This window comes from Chelonia mydas, chromosome 8, assembly GCF_015237465.2.
Source record: "Chelonia mydas isolate rCheMyd1 chromosome 8, rCheMyd1.pri.v2, whole genome shotgun sequence".
Lineage (NCBI taxonomy): Eukaryota > Metazoa > Chordata > Testudines > Cheloniidae > Chelonia > Chelonia mydas.
The window spans coordinates 103418060-103441760 of NC_057854.1; the positions used below are offsets into that span (position 1 = coordinate 103418060).

Here is a 23701-nt window from a genome sequence, read left to right on the forward strand (position 1 = left end):
GAGACTCCATCATGGTCACCTCTGCTGATGAGCTCTGCATGGTCACCTGCAGCTTGCCACGCTGGCCAAACAGGAAATGAGATTCAAAAGTTCGCGGTTCTTTTCCTGTCTACCTGGCCAGTGCATCTGAGTTGAGAGCGCTGTCCAGAGCGGTCAAAATGGAGCACTCTGGGATAGCTCCCGGAGGCCAATACCGTCGAATTGTGTCCACAGTACCCCAAATTCGACCCGGCAAGGCCGATTTAAGTGCTAATCCACTTGTCAGGGGTGGAGTAAGGAAATCGATTTTAAGAGCCCTTTAAGTCGAAATAAATGGCTTCATCGTGTGGACAGGTACGGGTTTACATCGATTTAACGCTGCTAAATTCGACCTAAAGTCCTAGTGTAGACCAGGGCTTAGTTTGTTAAGACTGCTGTTAGACACAGCGTAATATTTTTGGGCTGCTCTGGCGAGTTCTATGTCTTTTCTCATTGCAGTTGGTGAATGTGCTAACACTTTTAAACTTTCAGGAGCACTGCTGGGAAGTTAAGAGGTTTTTTTCTTTGCTAACACTGCTGTTAGATACGCTGTACGATTTTTTTTTTGGCTCCTGCTTGCTTACCCAGACAATGTTTGTAAGGTGTTCTTTTATTAAACGTTTTTCTGACGTTTTTCATCAAGTGTTGTCTATTCTTTCCTGCGTCCCTTCATTTTCAGATTAAGGATTCAGGACATTAACCAGTCCCCAGTCGTGGTTCTTTTTATGCACACTCTCTACCTTGATCTGCAGATTTTCTGTGTTTACATTTCATGATAACAAAGAGAGCACTCATAGTAATGAGTATGGTTGTTCTAAATGATGTAACCCAGAAAAGTCGCTTGCAACTACTGGTATTTTCCCACACTGTTTTCTATATTTGTGGTTGCCCCGGCAGCACCTCTGCAGAGTATCCTGGATACTCTGGTTTCTCTTCAGCTCTTATAAATCTTTCGCCTTTTACTAAAGATTTCCGTGGAGAGAAACATTTATGAGTTTCTACCCAATTTTTTGAGGCTTCATTTCGGTGAGGCTGTTCCCTATTGTTGTGTAAAAAGCAGAATTGTGGTTGGACTTTGCTACTTGAACGTCTCTTGATGGCTAAAGCTCCTTTTGTAAAAAGAAAACCAGCGCTTTAAAAAATAGTGTTTACAACATCTTTAGAGATCGATGTGTTAGTGAGATGTTAGTGAGGCCCCAGCAGGGGCCTAGTGTGTGATCTGCATTCACCTAGCTGTTTGGTTTCATATGTTTTTGGTATGAGTGATTTCCTAAGACAAGGTTTGCATAATGTAGAAAATAAATTTCAGATATACAGTATTTTCAAGTTTAATTTTTTTCATGCATGATTTTATTCCCAAACAAAGGAATTAGAATACCTCATCCCCGTGTCTTCTGTGTTAATATTTAATGGCACAAAAAGGGTATTTACATTGGCCTATCTGGGAGACAGGCCAGTCCTTGCCTGTTTCTTGGGAGTGTTTTGGAGAAATGTTGGTGGTGCCCAGAACCCGCCCCCCCCCAACTCCACACCGCCCACCCCGACTAAGGCTCTGGGAGGGAGTTTGGGTGGGGGGAGGAGGTCTGGGGTGAAGGCCCTGGGCTGGGGATTAGGGTGCAGGGTGCAGGCTCTGGGATGGACTTTGGGTGCAGGCTCTGCACTGGAGGTGGGGGTGTAGGAGGGGGTGAGGGGCTGCAGGCTCTGGGAGGGAGTTTGGGGATAGGAGGGGGTGCAGGGGTGAGGGCTGTGGGGCTGAGGATGAGAGGTTTGGGGTGTGGGAGGGGGCTCAGGGCTGGGGCAGAGGATTAGGGTGCAGAGGATGAGGGCTCTGGCTGGGGTTGGGAATGAGGGGTTTGGGGCATTGCAGAGGCTCAGCACTAGGGCAAAAGGGCAGGGTAAGGGCAGCCTGCCCTGCCACAAGTGAATTGGGGGCACTCGGACCCTGTGGCAGCAGTTGATGCCGGGAGCCGGCACAGGAGAGTCAGGCTCCGGGGCCCGGGGAGGTGAGTGGGGGGCAACAGGCGGGCTGGAGGAGAGACCAGGCCTCAAACATTGGTGGAGCCGGGCCCCCGGGCCCTGAATAATGCTGGAGCCCGGGCACCACGAGCGTATCTCACTCGCCGCTCCTGGACGTGAGGTTCTTTGTCTTTCCAGAGGATTGTTTAAGAAGCTGGGATCCTTCTTGGTAGGACGGGGTAGCCTAATTTTGGCAATTAATTGATCTTTGACTGTTAGCGGTAGATACACCCCGTGGCCTGTGATGGGATGTTAGATGGGGTGGGATCTGACTTACTGCAGAGAATTCTTTCCTGGGTGTCTGGCTGGTCAGTCTTGCCCACATGCTCAGGGTTTAGCTGATGGCCATATTTGGGGTCAGGAAGGAATTTTCCTCCAGGGCAGATTGGCAGAGTGTTATGCAGACAAAACTACACAGGATCCTTTCAGGGGACAAGACAAGATGTCACATTTATTATCATAACGCAATTTGATTTATGATCAATAACTAATACTTAATACCTACGTATACACACACACACACCCCAAATGTTCTGCAGCCGCTGTATAGTTACCGGTCCTGAACAGGGGCAGTGAGTTATATACACTCGTGGTGCCCAGGCTCCAGCAATATTCAGGGCCCGGGGGCCCGGCTCCACCAACGTTTGGGGCCCGGTCTCTCCCCCGGCCCCGCCTGCTGCCGCCCGCTCACCTCCCCGGGCCCCGGAGCCTGCAGCTCCCGCTGACTCTCCTCTGCCGGCTCCCGGCATCAATTGCTGCCGCGGGGTCCTAGTGCCCCCAATTCACTTGTGGCAGGGCAGGCTGCCCTGCCACACAGGGGTCCCTATCCTGCTTTACCCCCCCCCCCCAACCTACTGTCCTGTAAAGGCTAAATAAAAATCCTTAACTTCTCAGTGTTGTCACCCTCACCATTGGAAAATCATGAGTCAGATGCCCAAAAATCACGAAATTGGCTTAAAAATCATGAGGGTGCTTTAAAAAAAAAAAAATGGTAACGTGGGTCCTCTTTATTTCCCTTCTGGTTTCTGAACCAGGGAAGCTAGAAACTTACCTTTCCAGTGCAGCCAGAGCCCCAGAGAACAGGAGCCCCGGGTGCCCGGGGCTGGCAGACAGCGGGGCTCCTCACGGTTGTGTCTTCCACATTTCGATGTCACCAACCAAGTATCAAGTGTGAACTCCTCAGGCACTAGGTGAGCCTGCCTTTGTGACAGATGGTCCCTTGCACCAAAAACCATAACAATATTCTGGTCACTCGGACCGGTCACTCAGCCAGGTCAATTGCACCTCAGATCTCAAAGTGAAGACAACGTTTGTGGCCAATCCCATACTAAACTAGCTAAATCTAAATCTAACTACTAAACTAGCTAAATCTTTACTAACTAGGAAAAGAAAGAAGAAACTTATTTACCAGGTTAAAGCAGGGAAACATACACACAAAGGAGTTACAGTCTGAAGTTTCAAAAAGCAGTAGAAGCTGCTGTAACACGCAAGCCCTGTGTGTCCCTGAGGGCTATCCCTAGCCAGACAGCCGGGATCCCTTGCTGACGCTTAGAAGGCGTGCCCTCTCCCTGAAGTCCAAGCAGCATAGGGACAACAGTTTCTTCTTGACAGGGCTTTTTATTCCATTCCCCCAGAGCTCAAACACTGAGGATGGAGTGGAGGTCAAGGATAATCTAGGCATGGCCCAATATCTAAACAAATACTTTGCCTCAGTCTTTAATAAGACTAAAGAGGATCTTAGGGATAATGGTAGCATGACAAACGGGAATGAGGATATGGAGGTAGACATTACCATATTTGAGGTAGAAGTGAAACTCAAACAGCTTAATGGGACTAAATCGGGGGGCCCAGATAATCTTCATCCAAGAATATTAAAGGAATTGGCACATGAAATTGCAAGCCCATTAGCAAGAATTTTTAATGAATCTGTAAGCTCAGGGGTTGTACCGTATGGTTGGAGAATTGCTAACATAGTTCCTATTTTTAAGAAAGGGAAAAAAAGTGATCCGGGTAATTATAGGCCTGTTAGTTTGACATCTGTAGTATGCAAGGTCTTGGAAAAAATTTTGAAGGAGAAGGTAGTTAAGGACATTGAAGTCAATGGTAAATGGGACAAAATACAACATGGTTTTACAAAAGGTAGATCGTGCCAAACCAACCTGATCTCCTTCTTTGAGAAAGTAACAGATTTTTTAGACAAAGGAAACGCAGTGGATCTAATTTACCTAGATTTCAGTAAGGCATTTGATACCGTGCCACATGGGGAATTATTAGTTAAATTGGATAAGATGGGGATCAATGGGAACATTGAAAGGTGGATAAGGAACTGGTTAAAGGGGAGACTACAATGGGTCCTACTGAAAGGTGAACTGTCAGGCTGGAGGGAGGTTACCAGTGGAGTTCCTCAAGGATCGGTTTTGGGACCAATCTTATTTAATCTTTTTATTACTGACCTCGGCACAAAAAGTGGGAGTGTGCTAATAAAGTTTGCGGATGATACAAAGCTGGGAAGCATTGCCAATTTAGAGAAGGACAGGGATATCCTACAGGAGGATCTGGATGACCTTGTAAACGGTAATAATAGTAATAGGATGAAATTTAATAGTGAGAAGTGTAAGGTCATGCATTTAGGGATTAATAAGAAGAAATTTAGTTATAAGCTAGGGACGCATCAATTAGAAGTAACTGAGGAGGAAAAGGACCTTGGAGTATTGGTTGATCATAGGATGACTATGAGCCGCCAATGTGATATGGCCGTGAAAAAAGCTAATGCGGTATTGGGATGCATCAGGAGAGTATTTCCAGTAGGGATAAGGAGGTTTGAGTACCGTTATACAAGGCACTGGTGAGACTTCACCTGGAATACTGTGTGCAGTTCTGGTCTCCCATGTTTAAGAAGGATGAATTCAAACTGGCACAGGTACAGAGAAGGGCTATTAGGATGATCCGAGGAATGGAAAACTTGTCTTATGAAAGGAGACTCAAGGAGCTTGGCTTGTTTAGCTAACTAAAAGAAGGTTGAGGGGAGATATGATTGCTCTCTATAAATATATCAGAGGGATAAATACCGGCGAGGGAGAGGAATTATTTAAGCTCAGTACCAATGTGGACACAAGAACAAATGGATATAAACTGGCCACCAGGAAATTTAGACTAGAAATTAGACGAAGGTTTCTAACCATCAGAGGAGTGAAGTTTTGGAATAGCCTTCCAAGGGAAGCTGTGGGGGGAAAAGACCTATCTCGCTTTAAAATTAAACTCGATAAGTTTATGGAGGAGATGGTATGATGGGATAACATGGTTTTGGTAATTAAATATTCATGGTAAATAGGCCCAATGGCCTGTGATGGGATATTAGATGGGGAGGGATCTGAATTACCCAGGAAAGAATTTTCTGTAGTATCTGGCTGATGAATCTTGCCCATATGCTCAGGGTTTAGCTGCTCGCCATATTTGAGGTGGGGAAGGAATTTTCCTCCAGGGCAGATTGGAAGAGGCCTAGTCTCCGTAGCACAGAGAGGATTGCCACCAAGAGAAAGAACAGAGAGCAAAAGCCAAAGCACCCCAGGGCCGGAGGAGAGCCTGCACATTGGAGGAGGAGGGGACCAGGTGAGAGAGGCGTTTTTGACAGGCCATCCTCCCATCAGAGGAGGCCCAAGAAGGAGGAACAGGCAAAAAGCTGCAAGCGGGGCAAAAGGCAGAGCCGCCAAGCAGCTCCCTTTAGGGCAAAAGAAGGCACTGGTCCAAGCCCCACAAAGGCAGAGTAGAGAGCAGACCAGATGTAAGAGCCCAGGAAAGAACAGAAAAACAACAAAGAAACCAGCAGCCTGAGCTCCAATTAACAGAGCAGTCAAAACAACATAGCGTCGTAAGGCAAAGTCTCAGTTTTCTTGTTGAACCAAACGCCAGCGTGAATCACAAACGCCCCAAAAACTACTCACAAGCATTGAAAAAGAAAACAAGGTAGGTGAGCCCCCTACAGGACCAAGCAATAACAAAGACATAGAAAAAAACTGACAACACAGAAAGAAAAAGATTCAGAATAACTTACAAAAAAAAACAAAAATAACTCCTAACAGAACATTAAAACTTCTCTTCTTTTGACCGATCGCCAGGGGAGAGCGCGAACGCAGTCCCCCACTACCACAAATTATGCAGTCGAGTTTCCCGCATTTGGGGAAATCGCAGGGGTCAGCACACCCGCAGTGCAATGGATGAGCCTCGCCCTGGGAAAACCACCTTCGTGATCATGGTGTCTCCCCTGCCAGGTAAGTATGAGTTGCGCAGCCCCAGCCGCCGCCCGCCCTCGCTCGCCCCGCACTCTCAACCCACGGTGGGGCCCGCCGCGCCACGCCCGCCGGCCCCGCCCACGCCAGCCCCCACTGCCGCGACCTGCCCCGGGGTGTCTTCGGGACCCCACCCTTCTCCCCGCCGAGCCCCGGCTGCCAAATTCGGGCCCCGCTCGGCAGCCAGCTCCCGCTCCCACAAGGCTCTGCGCGCACACATATCTGCATACGGGCTGCCGCGGCTCCGCCCCTCCGATCGGGCCCCTCCCCCTGCCAGCCCGGGCCCCGCGCTCCCCCCCGGCCAGTCCCGGCACTTCAGCGCTCAGAGCCCCGCGGCCGGCCCCACCCCCACAGCCGCCCTGGCCCAAGGGCCGCCCGGTCCCCCCGGCGGGCGGCTGCGTCACGTGCTGCCGGCGGAAGAGGGACGCTGCATTTCGCTTCTCTCTCTCCCCAGCAGAAAGAGCAGGCTTCCAAAGGCTGCGGCGAGACTCAGAGGTTAGGAGGGCTGGTCAGTTTAGACTGGAGATGGCTAAGGAGGGCTAGGCTACAGCCCCGGTTCTCAACCGGGCGGCCGCCAAGAGAAACCTGGGCTTGGCCCACCTCCGCGGGCCACCGAGCCCGTTTGCCTGGCTTGCTGCCGGGGGCAGGAGGCTCACAACAAAAACCGGCAGTCTCCCGGCAGCAGAGAGCTCTCCCCGGCCATCAGGAAGGGGTGCCTCCCAGCCCCTGACCCCACGAGCAGGCAGCAGCTAGCCAAGGAGACACGCCACCGCTCCGCCCCGCTACGTTAGCGGGGTGCGGGGGGGAGCAGGTGACCCCGTGTGCCCCCGTCCCCGCTTCACCTCTGGCTGGGGATCCGCAGGGCTGTGTATTTATTTTTAGGGCCCCTGGTAAATAAGAAGGTTGAGAACCACTGTGAGAGAGGTCTATGAAACCACGAATGATGTGGCTAAAGTGAAGAGGGAAGTGTTATTCACCCTTTCCCGCAATACAGTAAAGGTGCGGGGGACCCACCTGACAAAATTAAGGTGCCGAACTCCCTGCCATGGGATGTTGTGAGGGCGAAAAGTAGCACTGGCTTCCACAGAGAATGAGGTGAGTTCATAGAGACTAGGTCCGTCAAGAGCTATTAGTGAAGTTGGTCAGTGATGCAATCCAATGCTTGAGGCAAGCCCTAAATCTCTGACTCCACAGAGACCAGGAGTGGAAGATGAGGGTGGATCACTCCAAATTGTTCTGTTCTGTACACTCCACTGGGCTAGGTGGACCCTTGGTCTGACCCACTCTGGCCTTCTTACAGGAGATCATGGGAGTGAAAGAATTAGTTGCCAATGAGCTCTGCTGCATAAGGTCATCTAGAATAACCCGAGAGGCCAACATGAATACCCTTGTTGTACCATTAAATATTAACACAGAAAACATGGGGATTGAGTTAAATTATGTGCATAGGGCATGGGGATTAGTTATTTTAATTCCTTCCTTTGGAAATGTAATCATGCATGAAAAGCATGACATTTGAATATATATCTGAAAGTTATTTTCTACAGTATGCAAAGTCTCAGCAAATCACTAGTACTAAAAACATACGAAACCAAACAGCAAGATGAATTCGGAACACAAAATAGCCCCCTGTTGGAAAAACATCTCACTAGCACACTGAGCTCTAAATACATTGTAAACGGTATTTTTGTTAATTCTCGAGATAAGTGACGTGTAAAGAACCAGTAGAGATTTCTGAGCAATGTAAGCATTAACACAACTTCAATTAATGAATCACCAACGCTCTGTTTTTTTTCACAATAAAAGCCCACGGGCGCTACACGGACGGCCCGTAAATCCTTCCCCTTGTACGGCCCATTGCACTGGCCGGCGTAAAGCCCGAGTTTTACCGTCGGAACCAGGATCCCTGGGAGCAAACCCAGCCCAAGGACCAGGGACGCGGGGCGGGGAGCAGGTGACGATGCGCAATGCATTCTGGGCATTCAAAGTAGCGTCCCGGGTAGGTCCGAGAGCGCAGGGGGGCCCGAGCCTCCGAGCTGCGGCTGCAGCCCCTGGAACGCAGGAGACGCCCCCGGGCCCGGAGCCTGCGGGTGCCGGGCTCTGCGCCTCGGGCGGTGCAGGCGGGCTCGGGGCGCTGGCCACTCCCGGGTGCCCGCGGGAAAGGGCCGGTGCAACTGCAAGGGCCGCGGAGCCGCCCCGGCGAGCTGTCGGGCCGGACCGGCCATTGCTCGGAGCCTGCAGGGGATCGCGCCCCGCCCCCTACGGTTAGAGCAGCCCGCCCAGGGGCGGCAAAGAGCGGCCGGCTTGTCCCCAGCCCCCGCCGCCCCCCGGGACTGGGCTTCGCCAGCCTGCAGCCACCGCACAGCTCGTTGACCCGCCCGCGGAGACCGGGGTGGAGCTGGGGAGCGCTGACAATACGCCTCCGCGTGCAATCCTCCCACGTCCGAGGAAAGTCGCGTAGGGGGCCATTCTGGTATTGCACCCGGGTGCTTCGTCTGTTCAAACACACTCCTTACAGCCTGAAGGCAAAAAGAGCCCCCTAAGAAAAAACCACATCAACGTTCATTCTAACTTCCCCGTAAGAAAATTAACAGACAGCCCAACTGCTTTCGATTATAGAAATTATAACAAAAGGACTTAGCTCGTGTTACAGCCGCTCTAATACCTTTTGTCTTTTACTGTACACACCAAGGAACAGGTTTAGCAAAACAAAGCTTGGGAAAAAAAAAAGGGAAGAAATTTATAAATATTGTTTCCACAGAAAAGTTTAGTAAAAAGCAAAATATTTAGACAATATAAAGAAAAACCTGGGTATCAGTAAGTGGGCTCCAAAACCACCATCAGGGCTAAAGCACTTCGCTTTGCAGCCAGGGTGACCCGAGTTAGCACTGACCGAATCAGGGAACTTTACATCAAAATAAGGAGCCCATCATGTCCGGCTTCAAGCACGAAAATCTGCTGCAAAATAATCAAAAGGAAGTTAGGACCTACAAAGTAAAAACACCAGTTATTTTAATAGGACTGTTTCCCTTTTACATCTTTTCAGCTACAAATCGGAGTTAAAAACCTAAAGTGATGAATGAATTACCACAAATAGAGAAAAAACGTGCGTGTGTGTGTGGGGGGGAAATACCACTCGTTGCAAGCGAATGCTCTGCTTTACATCAGAGAACAACCATACACAAGAGTGCTCTCTTTTTTATCATAAAATATTAACATACAAAATCTGCAGAGCAAGGTAGAGAGTGTGCCCAAAAAGAACCGTGATTGGGGATTGGTTAATGTCCTGAATCCTTAATCTGAAAATGAAGGGAGGCAGGAAGGAATAGACAACACTTGATGAACCGTCAGAAAAAAGTGTAATAAAAGAACACCTTACAAACATTGTCTGGGCAAGCAAGCAGGAGCCAAAAAAAAAAATCGTACAGCGTATCTAACAGCAGTGTTAGCAAAGAAAAAAACCTCTTAACCTCCCAGCAGTGCTCCTGAAAGTTTAAAAGTGTTAGAACATTCACGAACTGCAATAAGAAGAGACATAGAGCTTGCCAGAGCAGCAGTTCCAACAGCTACTTCCCAAGAAAACCCTCGTCTGTTTTGTGCAAGGACCCCCCAAAAATATTACGCTGTGTCTAACAGCAGTCTTAGCAAACCAACAGACCTCCCCAGCTCCTCAATGTGCGAGCGGGACCTTAACTACGAAACATTCACACGTTACAACGCCACACCACTGAACAAACCGTTACCTTTAACAACAACCGCTCTACAACATTCCAGTCTGTTTTTCACAAAAAGGATCAGCTTCACCGAAATGAAGCCTCAAAAAATTGGATAGAAACTCATAAATGTTCCTCTCCACGGAAATCTTTAGTAAAAGGCGAAAGATTTATACGATCTGAAGAGAAACCAGAGTATAACAAACAGCCGGCAGAGGCGCTGCCGGGGAAACCGCGGTCTCTCCTCACCTCAGGGTGACTACGCTCACAGCCCGCCACACCGCTCGCTTTTACAGGAGAGTGAATCGAGCCCGCTTCAATCCCGAGCTTGGTCATCGGAACCGGGCACGCTGGGAGCAGAACCATCCCCTTCACCAGGGACTGGCTTCACGGAGCGCAATGCACTGTGGGTATGCAAATCAGACTCGCCGGCCCGCCTCGCCGCTCAAACGAGGCTTTTCTCGGGGCTGCCCCTGCCGGGCGGAGGTGGCGCTGCCGGCGGGCGGGGCCGGCGGCGGGCGGGGGCGGCTGGTCTCCCCAGAAACTCCCGCTGACGCGCAGGCGCACGGAGGGCCCCGGAGCCGGGCGGGGAAGCCCGAGGGCACGTGGCCCCCCGCTGGGTTCGGAGGCTCGAACCCGGAGCCAAGGCACGCGCCTCGCGAGGCCGCAGGAGCCGGGATCGCCCTGGAGCGTCTCTCGCCAGCCGGGGTGGGCCCGGCCGGGGGCCGCCGCTTGCTCCGTCTCTGCTGCCGAGTCGCTGCCCGGGGCCCGGGGGTCGCTGAGCTGCAGCCCCCCGAGACCCGGGACCAGCTTCCCCCCGCGCCGCCCGCCTGCGCGCTCAGCCTCCCTGGGCGGCCCGGGGAGGGACCGAGGGGCCTTCCCGGCTCTGGCGCGGAGGCCGCCCCTGCCCTTCTGCGGGGACGGGGACGGGCGCGAGAGCAGGCCGGGGAGGCCGCTCGGGGCGGCTCCGACTCCTGGTGGGGGGAGAGCCGCGAGAGGCGGCGGCGCTCGTCCCCCGGCAGAAGCGGGTCCGCGACACGAGCTGCTCGCGGGGCTCCGGGATCCCTGGGACGGGACCGGCTCTGGCTCTCGGGCAGGCCGGACACGGGAGCGCTCCTGAAGCCGGGGGCAGCTCTGTCGGCCCCGCCTCTTCCGAGCCGGGCTGGCTGCAGCACGTGAGGCGGCCGCCGGGAGAGCGGGCCCCGCAGAGGCCCCGGCCGGGACCGGGCGGCCCCTGGGCCAGGGCGCCTGGTGGGGGTGGGGCCGGCGGCGGGGCTCGGAGCGCTGGCGAGCCGGGGCTGGGCAGGGGGAGGGGCGGAGCCGCGGCAGCCCGTATGCAGATGTGTATGCGCGCAGAGCCTTGTGGGAGCGGGAGCTGGCTGCCGAGCCGGGCCCGAATTTGGCAGGCGGGGCTCGGCGGGGGCCCCGGGGACACTCCGGGGCAGGTCGCGGCAGTGGGGGCCGGCGTGGGCGGGGCCGGCGGGCGTGGCGCTGCGGGCCTCACCGTGGGTTGAGAGTGCGGGGCGAGCGAGGGCGGGCGGCGGCTGGGGCTGCGCAACTCATACTTACCTGGCAGGGGAGACACCATGATCACGAAGGTGGTTTTCCCAGGGCGAGGCTCATCCATTGCACTGCGGGTGTGCTGACCCCTGCGATTTCCCCAAATGCGGGAAACTCGACTGCATAATTTGTGGTAGTGGGGGACTGCGTTCGCGCTCTCCCCTGGCGATCGGTCAAAAGAAGAGAAGTTTTAATGTTCTGTTAAGAGTTATTTTTGTTTTTTTTTGTAAGTTATTCTGAATCTTTTTCTTTCTGTGTTGTCAGTTTTTTTCTATGTCTTTGTTATTGCTTGGTCCTGTACGGGGCTCACCTACCTTGTTTTCTTTTTCAATGCTTGTGAGTAGTTTTTGGGGCGTTTGTGATTCACGCTGGCGTTTGGTTCAACAAGAAAACTGAGACTTTGCCTTACGACGCTATGTTGTTTTGACTGCTCTGTTAATTGGAGCTCAGGCTGCTGGTTTCTTTGTTGTTTTTCTGTTCTTTCCTGGGCTTTTACATCTGGTCTGCTCTCTACTCTGCCTTTGTGGGGCTTGGACCAGTGCCTTCTTTTGCCCTAAAGGGAGCTGCTTGGCGGCTCTGCCTTTTGCCCCGCTTGCAGCTTTTTGCCTGTTCCTCCTTCTTGGGCCTCCTCTGATGGGAGGATGGCCTGTCAAAAACGCCTCTCTCACCTGGTCCCCTCCTCCAATGTGCAGGCTCTCCTCCGGCCCTGGGGTGCTTTGGCTTTTGCTCTCTGTTCTTTCTCTTGGTGGCAATCCTCTCTGTGCTACGGAGACTAGGCCTCTTCCAATCTGCCCTGGAGGAAAATTCCTTCCCGACCCCAAATATGGCGAGCAGCTAAACCCTGAGCATAGGGGCAAGATTCATCAGCCAGATACTACAGAAAATTCTTTCCTGGGTAACTCAGATCCCTCCCCATCTAATATCCCATCACAGGCCATTGGGCCTATTTACCATGAATATTTAATTACCAAAACCATGTTATCCCATCATACCATCTCCTCCATAAACTTATCGAGTTTAATCTTAAAGCCAGATAGGTCTTTTTGCCCCACAGCTTCCCTTGGAAGGCTATTCCAAAACTTCACTCCTCTGATGGTTAGAAACCTTCGTCTAATTTCTAGTCTAAATTTCCTGGTGGCCAGTTTATATCCATTTGTTCTTGTGTCCACATTGGTACTGAGCTTAAATAATTCCTCTCCCTCGCCGGTATTTATCCCGCTGATATATTTATAGAGAGCAATCATATCTCCCCTCAACCTTCTTTTAGTTACGCTAAACAAGCCAAGCTCCTTGAGTCTCCTTTCATAAGACAAGTTTTCCATTCCTCGGATCATCCTAATAGCCCTTCTCTGTACCTGTTCCAGTTTGAATTCATCCTTCTTAAACATGGGAGACCAGAACTGCACACAGTATTCCAGGTGAGGTCTCACCAGTGCCTTGTATAACGGTACTCAAACCTCCTTATCCCTACTGGAAATACTCTCCTGATGCATCCCAAGACCGCATTAGCTTTTTTCACGGCCATATCACATTGGCGGCTCATAGTCATCCTATGATCAGCCAATACTCCAAGGTCCTTTTCCTCCTCCGTTACTTCTAATTGATGCGTCCCTAGCTTATAACTAAATTTCTTCTTATTAATCCCTAAATGCATGACCTTACACTTCTCACTATTAAATTTCATCCTATTACTATTATTACCGTTTACAAGGTCATCCAGATCCTCCTGTAGGATATCCCTGTCCTTCTCTAAATTGGCAATGCTTCCCAGCTTTGTATCATCCGCAAACTTTATTAGCACACTCCCACTTTTTGTGCCGAGGTCAGTAATAAAAAGATTAAATAAGATTGGTCCCAAAACCGATCCTTGAGGAACTCCACTGGTAACCTCCCTCCAGCCTGACAGTTCACCTTTCAGTAGGATCCGTTGTAGTCTCCCCTTTAACCAGTTCCTTATCCACCTTTCAATGTTCCCATTGATCCCCATCTTATCCAATTTGACTAATAATTCCCCATGTGGCACGGTATCAAACGCCTTACTGAAATCTAGGTAAATTAGATCCACTGCGTTTCCTTTGTCTAAAAAATCTGTTACTTTCTCAAAGAAGGAGATCAGGTTGGTTTGGCACGATCTACCTTTTGTAAAACCATGTTGTATTTTGTCCCATTTACCATTGACTTCAATGTCCTTAACTACCTTCTCCTTCAAAATTTTTTCCAAGACCTTGCATACTACAGATGTCAAACTAACAGGCCTATAATTACCCGGATCACCTTTTTTCCCTTTCTTAAAAATAGGAACTATGTTAGCAATTCTCCAACCATACGGTACAACCCCTGAGCTTACAGATTCATTAAAAATTCTTGCTAATGGGCTTGCAATTTCATGTGCCAATTCCTTTAATATTCTTGGATGAAGATTATCTGGGCCCCCCCGATTTAGTCCCATTAAGCTGTCTGAGTTTCACTTCTTCCTCAAATATGGTAATGTCTACCTCCATATCCTCATTCCCATTTGTCATGCTACCATTATCCCTAAGATCCTCTTTAGTCTTATTAAAGACTGAGGCAAAGTATTTGTTTAGATATTGGGCCATGCCTAGATTATCCTTGACCTCCACTCCATCCTCAGTGTTTGAGCTCTGGGGGAATGGAATAAAAAGCCCTGTCAAGAAGAAACTGTTGTCCCTATGCTGCTTGGACTTCAGGGAGAGGGCACGCCTTCTAAGCGTCAGCAAGGGATCCCGGCTGTCTGGCTAGGGATAGCCCTCAGGGACACACAGGGCTTGCGTGTTACAGCAGCTTCTACTGCTTTTTGAAACTTCAGACTGTAACTCCTTTGTGTGTATGTTTCCCTGCTTTAACCTGGTAAATAAGTTTCTTCTTTCTTTTCCTAGTTAGTAAAGATTTAGCTAGTTTAGTAGTTAGATTTAGATTTAGCTAGTTTAGTATGGGATTGGCCACGAACCTTGTCTTCACTTTGAGATCTGAGGTGCAATTGACCTGGCTGAGTGACTGGTCCGAGTGACCAGAATATTGTTATGGTTTTTGGTGCAAGGGACCATCTGTCACAAAGGCAGGCTCACCTAGTGCCTGAGGAGTTCACACTTGATACTTGGTTGGTGACATCGAAATGTGGAAGATACAACCGCGAGGCGCCCCGCTGTCTGCCAGCCCCGGGCACCCGGGGCTCCTGTTCTCTGGGGCTCTGGCTGCACTGGAAAGGTAAGTTTCTAGCTTCCCTGGTTCAGAAACCGGAAGGGAAATAAAGAGGACCCACGTTACCATTTTTTTTTTTTAAAGCACCCTCATGATTTTTAAGCCAATTTTGTGATTTTGGGGCATCTGACTCATGATTTTCCAATGGTGAGGGTGACAACACTGAGAAGTTAAGGATTTTTATTTAGCCTTTACAGGACAGTAGGTTGGGGGGGGGGGGGGGTAAAGCAGGATAGGGACCCCTGTGTGCCAGGGCAGCCTGCCCTGCCACAAGTGAATTGGGGGCACTAGGACCCTGCGGCAGCAGTTGATGCCGGGAGCCGGCAGAGGAGAGTCAGCGGGAGCTGCAGGCTCCGGGGCCGGGGAGGTGAGCGGGCGGCAGCAGGCGGGGCCGGGGGAGAGACCGGGCCCCAAACGTTGGTGGAGCCGGGCCCCCGGGCCCTGAATATTGCTGGAGCCTGGGCACCACGAGTGTATATAACTCGCTGCCCCTGTTCAGGACCGGTAACTATACAGCGGCTGCAGAACATTTGGGGCGGGGGGGGTGTATACGTAGGTATTAAGTATTAGTTATTGATCATAAATCAAATTGCGTTATGATAATAAACGTGACATCTTGTCTTGTCCCCTGAAAGGATCCTGTGTAGTTTTGTCTGCATAACACTCTGCCAATCTGCCCTGGAGGAAAATTCCTTCCTGACCCCAAATATGGCCATCAGCTAAACCCTGAGCATGTGGGCAAGACTGACCAGCCAGACACCCAGGAAAGAATTCTCTGCAGTAAGTCAGATCCCACCCCATCTAACATCCCATCACAGGCCACGGGGTGTATCTACCGCTAACAGTCAAAGATCAATTAATTGCCAAAATTAGGCTACCCCGTCCTACCAAGAAGGATCCCAGCTTCTTAAACAATCCTCTGGAAAGACAAAGAACCTCACGTCCAGGAGCGGCGAGTGAGATACGCTCGTGGTGCCCGGGCTCCAGCATTATTCAGGGCCCGGGGGCCCGGCTCCACCAATGTTTGAGGCCTGGTCTCTCCTCCAGCCCGCCTGTTGCCCCCCACTCACCTCCCCGGGCCCCGGAGCCTGACTCTCCTGTGCCGGCTCCCGGCATCAACTGCTGCCACAGGGTCCGAGTGCCCCCAATTCACTTGTGGCAGGGCAGGCTGCCCTTACCCTGCCCTTTTGCCCTAGTGCTGAGCCTCTGCAATGCCCCAAACCCCTCATTCCCAACCCCAGCCAGAGCCCTCATCCTCTGCACCCTAATCCTCTGCCCCAGCCCTGAGCCCCCTCCCACACCCCAAACCTCTCATCCTCAGCCCCACAGCCCTCACCCCTGCACCCCCTCCTATCCCCAAACTCCCTCCCAGAGCCTGCAGCCCCTCACCCCCTCCTACACCCCCACCTCCAGTCCAGAGCCTGCACCCAAATTCCATCCCAGAGCCTGCACCTTGCACCCTAATCCCCAGCCCAGGGCCTTCACCCCAGACCTCCTCCCCCCACCCAAACTCCCTCCCAGAGCCTTAGTCGGGGTGGGCGGTGTGGAGTTGGGGGGGGCGGGTTCTGGGCACCACCAACATTTCTCCAAAACACTCCCAAGAAACAGGCAAGGACTGGCCTGTCTCCCAGATAGGCCAATGTAAATACCCTTTTTGTGCCATTAAATATTAACACAGAAGACACGGGGATGAGGTATTCTAATTCCTTTGTTTGGGAATAAAATCATGCATGAAAAAAATTAAACTTGAAAATACTGTATATCTGAAATTTATTTTCTACATTATGCAAACCTTGTCTTAGGAAATCACTCATACCAAAAACATATGAAACCAAACAGCTAGGTGAATGCAGGTCACACACTAGGCCCCTGCTGGGGCCTCACTAACATCTCACTAACACATCGATCTCTAAAGATGTTGTAAACACTATTTTTTAAAGCGCTGGTTTTCTTTTTACAAAAGGAGCTTTAGCCATCAAGAGACGTTCAAGTAGCAAAGTCCAACCACAATTCTGCTTTTTACACAACAATAGGGAACAGCCTCACCGAAATGAAGCCTCAAAAAATTGGGTAGAAACTCATAAATGTTCCTCTCCACGGAAATCTTTAGTAAAAGGCGAAAGATTTATAAGAGCTGAAGAGAAACCAGAGTATCCAGGATACTCTGCAGAGGTGCTGCCGGGGCAACCACAAATATAGAAAACAGTGTGGGAAAATACCAGTAGTTGCAAGCGACTTTTCTGGGTTACATCATTTAGAACAACCATACTCCCTACTATGAGTGCTCTCTTTGTTATTGTGGAAGTATAACATTGTATAAGTATAACGTTGTATAAGGGGACATGCTGGATACATTGTATATGAGAGGGCATGCCAAAACATGTTACAAAGTATCTGAGGGAGCACACGTAGGGACAGTTAGCTTTTGAATGGAGAAGCAATTAAGATAGAGCCAGCACGTCTAAGAAGCAGGCATCAGAATGGAAGGTGTGAAGGGCAATTAGTTAAGTTAACTGGAAGCTGTTAAAGGAGATTGTTATGGGTGGCAGGTAATTGAAGATACGTGACTGGTCTCAGGGATCTCGAAGGGTGGTGACTAAAATCTTTTTCTTCTTTTGTCTGTAACTTCTCTATAACTTGTTCTCCAGCAAGCTGTATAAATTAAGAGACACAAGCCCCACTCGGGGGGCTCACTTCTAAATGTATTAGCAGAGCAGCTTTGCTAATAAAACAGAGTGGTCTGATAAATTGTGAGTCTGAGTCAAACTTTGACAATTTGGAGGTCCCACCGAGATGGCAAGCGGCTTCACTGAGGCTGTGTGATCGCTGACTGCCTTGCAGGACGATCGTGGCAGCCGGCGCCTGGACGCTTCGTCCAAGCGATCCTCCACAAGACAGAAAGTACACAGCAGCAGCGCAGTCTATGCCATTGAACTTGTTGGTTCCCACTCTGTTCGGGTAGGGGTCTTTGGATCCAGCTTCTGGAATCAGACGTCTCAGGTAATTATTATTTTTGTGCTTTAACCGGTTTGAGGACTGTCTTGTCTTTGTGTCTATCCGTCTTCGCCGTGGTGTGTGTGTGAATCTGGGAGCCATCTCTGTCCGGAGACTGGCTGACCAAGGGGTCCCCGTCCCCACAGTCTGAATAAGTGGAATCTGCACAGCTGCAGCCGCACAACGCCTTGGGTATAACCCCTGGTGTGAAAGCAAGGGCAGTTGAGGCAGTAGCCTGTGGGCTCCTTTCTGTGTGTTGCACCGGTACCGCTCTGCTGAGCCCGAATTTCCTTCTTGTGTGAGTGCTGTGTGAAGTCCTCCTGGATGGGTAATCAGAAGTCTAAGGTAGAACAGTTCCCTAAGGGAACTCCAGCTTATTTTATGTATTTTAGGAGGGGTCCGGACTCTTGTAGGTTTCTTGAAAAATGGTCCAAATTAGCTCTAGAGAACCCCAAATTACAGTGGCCACTGTTAGGTTCTTGGGACAAGGATCGAGTGGACGCTTTAAAAAGCAAACTCGTCCTCCCAAAAACCAAATTGGAGAGAGGAGAAGTAGACTGCTTCATGCAGTGGTGGGAAGAGGCAAATCATAGATGGACTGAGTCAAAACTCACCTCTCTTAAAAATTCTATCAAAAAACTAACAGTTCAATTGGATGCAGTCTCTCCCACCACTAGTCCGAGCGCTCCCCTTTGCCCAGTCCTGTGCAATGATCTGGATCAAACCCGACCCCCACCATACTCCTGCGCAAATAAGAAATCAGAAAAGGAAAAATCTTCAGTGACTACAGATAATGAAAGTGGCCTCGCAGCTCTGCAAAATCTTATGAAGAAGAAATCCAAAGCAGACTGCAAAGATTCTCTTGACATCTCTTCTTGAAAAAGAGAACCTGATGGGCGGTTAATGAGAGACTCTGATCAAACTGTTGTGGCACCCTTACGAGTCCTTAAGATGGGAGAAAGTGAGTCCATATGGGATTATAAGCCTTGGACTCGTACGGAACTTTTATCTATAGTTAAAAGTTTTCCCAAACCACAGGAAAACTCTGTCAAATTTGCTGAGGAGTTTCTGTTAATCTGTGAAACCTATGAACCCTCTGAGACAGATCTCCTCCAACTGTGTAAATTGTTAGCTCCTGCCAGTTATTATGAAAAATGGTTGGCTGCCGCAGACTGGCCAGCTGAGGCACGCCACTCAACCATAAAAAGTACTGGCCCAGATTCGGCATACAGAGACCGGTGTATGGCTCTTTGGAAGCGCCTGCATCAAGCCATTCCCAAAGTGTGGTCTCCTAAAACAAACTGGACAGCAGTACGTTGCTGTAAGCAAGGGCAAGGAGAAAGCCCAGGAGACTATAGGTCCCGGCTAACTGATATTTTCCTACAACATTCAGGAATACAAGAGCCCTATGTAAATGGGCAGGGGGCCTTGGCACATGCATTTGTTGATGGTCTTCTCCCTGCCACAGGCAGCATGTTGAAACGAGTAAGTGTGGGATGGGAGACTGAAACCATGGACAAATCGCTGGCAGTAGCAGAGCATTGCCACCGCACTTTAAAAGGAAAGGAGGAACAGTCCTCCCAAAAGTTAATGGCTGTGCAGATACAGCATTATTCAGGACTAAGCAGACCACACCGGGGACAAGGACGGGGTTGCGGAAGGGGGCGGGGGGCTGGATTAACTGGGGTTTGTAACTACTGTAAACAGCCTGGACACTGGAAAAAAGAGTGTCCAAGACGACCTAATAATTGTATGGGAAATCAAGTGAACCCCCCGCTGGTTCCTCCAGCTGATCCCCAACCCTATTTTTCACCCCAACAATGATGGGATGCTGGGGAACCTCACAAAGTTTTAGCTCCCTTATTACCTCTGTCCCCTCCTGGAGAATGTGTCCTGACTGTAAATGATCTCTCTCTCCCTTTCCTTGTTGATACTGGAGCTTCTCTTTCTACAATCCGCACCACTGACTTGCCTGAGGTTCCCCGATCTGGAAAATCTGTGTCTGCTGTTGGCATTACAGGGATCCCTACCTCTTTTCCCCTCTCAAAACCTTTGTCTGTTCAGGTCGGTCCCCTCTCTGAGGAGCATGCATTCCTCCTCTCTGATTCCACCCCTGCAAACCTTCTGGGACGGGACTTGCTATGCAGACTTGGCTGTTCTATTTACTGCTCCCCAGATGGTGTCTATCTGCAAATCCCTCAGTCTTCCTTATGTGATTCTGTAGCCTCCCTGCTGTCTGAAACTTCCCTCTCCACTCCGGTCCCTTGCTGTCCCTTAACTCCGTCCCTAGAGCACCTAATCTCTCAGGTTCCTTCCTCCCTATGGCCATCTCACCCATCTGAAGTGGGCCAATTAAATACTGACCCAGTTCAGATTACTGTAGACAATTCCAAACCTCTGCCTCGCCTGTCTCAGTATCCTTTGAATCCTGAGGCAGAGGTTGGGATTGCTCCAGTTATATCTGCATTAAAAGAACAAGGAATTATTGTCCCTTGTTCCAGCCCCTGTAACACCCCTATCCTCCCAGTTCAAAAGGCTGATGGCAAATCGTGGCGATTTGTTCAAGACCTTCGAGCTATTAACCACTTTACTGTTGTAGATTTGTGCTCCGCTTTCTTCTCTGTCCCAGTTCACTCTGAATCCCAGTATCTCTTTGCCTTCTCCTACAAGGGTCAGCAATATACATGGACTACCCTTCCCCAGGGGTATACAGAGAGTCCATCCTATTTTTCTCAAGCCCTAGCCAAGGATCTCACTGATCTGGTTTTCCCATCAGGATCCACACTGATCCAATATGTGGACGACTTACTCCTGTGCTCCCCCTCTCTGTCTGCCTCAGAAACTGATTCACTAACACTTCTCACAGCTTTAGCGAACCAGGGTCATAAGGCTTCTCGCACAAAATTGCAGCTCTGCCAAACCTCTGTCACATACCTAGGCTTCCTTCTCTCCCAGGGCTCCCGTACACTCTCTCCAGCCCGGGTACAAGCCATCCTTAGCTTTCCCCAGCCTTGCTCTCCACACCAGGTCAGAAAATTCTTAGGCATGACAGGGTTCTGTAGGCAATGGATTCCCCAATATGCTTCTCTGGCTAAACCACTCCAAGAACTCACTCGATCCTCTGTACCTAACCCCATGCCATGGCCACTTGAAGCAAATGCTGCTTTCATCTCCCTTAAGCAGAATTTAGCCTCTGCCTCTGCCTTAGGGTTACCTAACTATGACAAGCCTTTTACCCTTTTCTGTCACGAACAATCTGCTTATGCCTTCGGGGTTCTTACTCAGGAGCACGGTGACAGAAATCGCCCGGTGGCTTATTTTTCTGCAACCTTGGACCCTGTAGCCCAGGGTTTACCCCCTTGCCTACGCACTGTAGCTGCTGCAGCGCGCCTGGTCGAGATGTCTGAGTCCCTTGTCCTCTGCTCTCCTCTCACTCTCATGGTTCCCCATTCTGTGGAAACTCTCCTTCTGCAACGCAACACTGCTCACCTCTCCTCTGCTCGCCTCACTAGGTATGAACTTTTGCTGCTTTCAGCCTCACATATCACTATTAAGCGCTGCTCCTGGTTAAACCCTGCTACCCTCCTTCCTTTACCTAGTGATGGTGAACCCCATGACTGCCTTGCAACTGTCTCCACTATCACTGTCCCGTGCCCCGACCTTTCAGATGTACCTCTCCCTAACTCTGACCTGGTATTATTCACTGATGGGTCCTGTTATAGAAATGACCAAGGCGACCTTCTTGCAGGATACGCTGTGGTCTCTCTCTCTGAGACCATAGAAGCTGCGCCCTTACCCTCTGTGATCTCTGCCCAGGTGGCTGAATTGATTGCTCTAACCCGTGCCTGCTTTCTAGCCGAGGGGCTCTCTGACACTATTTTTACTGATTCTCGGTATGCCTTTGGGGTTGTGCATGACTTTGGCACCCTCTGGCAGGCTCGAGGTTTTCTTACCTCTACTGGTACCCCTATCAAGAATGGCCCCTACATTGCCGCCCTCCTGTATGCAGTTTTACTACCGTCTGCCTTGGCAATTGTTAAGTGTACTGGCCACTCAGCGGCAGACACCGAGGTGGCAAAAGGTAATGCACTTGCTGATGCTGATGCAAAACATGCCGCCACTATAAAACCTTCACCAGAAGCGTTTCTTGGTCCCCTCTCTGTCTCTGTAACGCCACCATCCCTGTCTCATCTCGCTCAGCTCCAGGATTCTGCCCCAGAAACAGAGAAAGACTCCTGGAGTGCTTTGGGTTGCTCTTTGCATTCTGATTCCCTTTGGCGATCGCCCACCGGTACCTTTGTAGCCCCCCTCTCACTCTACCCGTCTCTAGCCACCCTCCTACATGGTGTTTCGCATGTTGGCAAGGAGGGGATGGTCTCTGCTATGAGTAAGGCGGGGTGGTGGGCTCCCCATTGCTTGTGTTACTTGTCAAAGCCACAATGTAGGCAAATCTGTAAAAGTAACACAAGGGTTCCGGGGTTTGCCTCAAGCACCTTTCCTACACTGGCAACTTGATTTTGTACAAATGCCAGAGTGTCAGAAATATGAATTCATTTTAGTTATAATATGTCTGTTTTCGGGTTGGATTGAAGCCTTTCCCTGTCGCAAAGCTGATTCATTGTCCGTTGCAAAATGTCTGTTAAACCACATTATCCCTACCAAGGGAATTCCTGCCACTTTGTCTAGTGACCAGGGAACACATTTTACTGGAAAAATTGTTCAACATCTAAACCAGGTATTACATGTCACCCACCTGTTGCACTGCCCTTACCATCCACAGAGTGCAGGGGCTCTGCCAAACCTCTATGGTTGAAAGGCGAAATGGTGTGCTTAAAAATAAGCTGGCAAAAATCTGTAGTTCCACAGGGTTAAACTGGCCAGCTGCTTTACCACTGGCCCTTATGGAAATTCGGTCATCCCCATCCCAGAGACACAAATTGAGTCCATTTGAAATCATCATGGGACGCCCTATGCGAACAATGGCTACTATTACCCCAGCCCCAGACCTAAACCTAACTCACAGCACGCTCCTCCAGTACTGCAAAGGGTTAATGCAAGCTGTGAGCTCCTTCCATTCGCAGGTGCGAGCAGCTTGGCCGAGGGAACCCACCTCTGCTGCCTGTCACACTCTTGAGCCTGGTGAGTGGGTCTACCTGCGGCACCACCTTCGGAAGCACGCCTTGGAACCCCGGTGGAAGGGTCCATACCAGGTACTGCTCACCACCCAGACAGCAGTGAAATTACCCGGCATCGCTGCATGGATCCACGCCTCACAGTGTAAGCCAGCGCCACCTCAAGGGGACCAAGCACCTCTGCAAGACCACGCAGAACCAGCTTCAACCCCAGAAGACAAAGAGGAACAGCCTGCAATACCTTACAATCTGCACTCTCGTAAGGGTTGCCAGAAGCAGAGGGTAAGCAGACAGCAGGACCCAACAAACAAGAAGCAGTAGTGAGCCTAGCGCCTGCTGCCTGGTGGACGTAAAACCGTGACTGCGGTTCCCTCGAAAGGGGTTGTCGGAACCAGAAAGGGTCCTGCTTCCAACATGTGTCCTTTGAGAAGCTTAATCCTCAGCTACTGTGTCCTGAGGGTCTGGGGAATCCAGAGTGACAGTGACAATTCTTTCATCCAACAACAGGTGCAGATAGCCCAGATCCTGAATATTTCTAATTGCTGGGTCTGCAGCCACATCCCAGCTCACTCACAAGCTAGTATCCCCACCATGGCAATCCCTTTGAATTCCTCAGAGCTTGCTGGAGAACCCTATCCACTTAAAAGGACATGGAAGGAAAATGACACTTGGGGGCTGGGAAAAACATATGTTCCTAAACTTATAAGTGTGGTGAAAGGAAAGGGCCACTGGTGCTGGGTGTGTAATGGGACAGGGCTGAATC

The 23701-nt window shown here is 50.4% G+C and overlaps 1 protein-coding gene and 5 non-coding genes across 6 annotated transcripts in view; 2 read left to right on the forward strand and 4 right to left on the reverse strand.

Moving 5' to 3' along the window:
- Positions 1-281: 281 nt before the first annotated feature.
- The window catches only part of LOC122461547 (uncharacterized protein T26G10.4-like), a 31366-nt gene continuing 7946 nt past the window's right edge, over positions 282-23701 (reverse strand). The window contains exon 2 of the mRNA XM_043521514.1: positions 282-1057. The gene's annotated coding sequence lies outside the window, so the exon portion shown is untranslated. The remainder of the gene's footprint in view (positions 1058-23701) is intronic.
- LOC114021765 lies at positions 937-1052 on the forward strand. Its single transcript, XR_003566189.2, has one exon. It is a non-coding gene; the product is annotated as a U5 spliceosomal RNA (small nuclear RNA).
- Positions 6147-6310, reverse strand: LOC119567008. Its single transcript, XR_005226641.1, has one exon. It is a non-coding gene; the product is annotated as a U1 spliceosomal RNA (small nuclear RNA).
- LOC119567003 lies at positions 10117-10232 on the reverse strand. Its single transcript, XR_005226636.1, has one exon. It is a non-coding gene; the product is annotated as a U5 spliceosomal RNA (small nuclear RNA).
- On the forward strand, positions 11595-11758 carry LOC119567002. The gene has a single exon (XR_005226635.1). It is a non-coding gene; the product is annotated as a U1 spliceosomal RNA (small nuclear RNA).
- LOC119567005 lies at positions 16851-16966 on the reverse strand. The gene has a single exon (XR_005226638.1). It is a non-coding gene; the product is annotated as a U5 spliceosomal RNA (small nuclear RNA).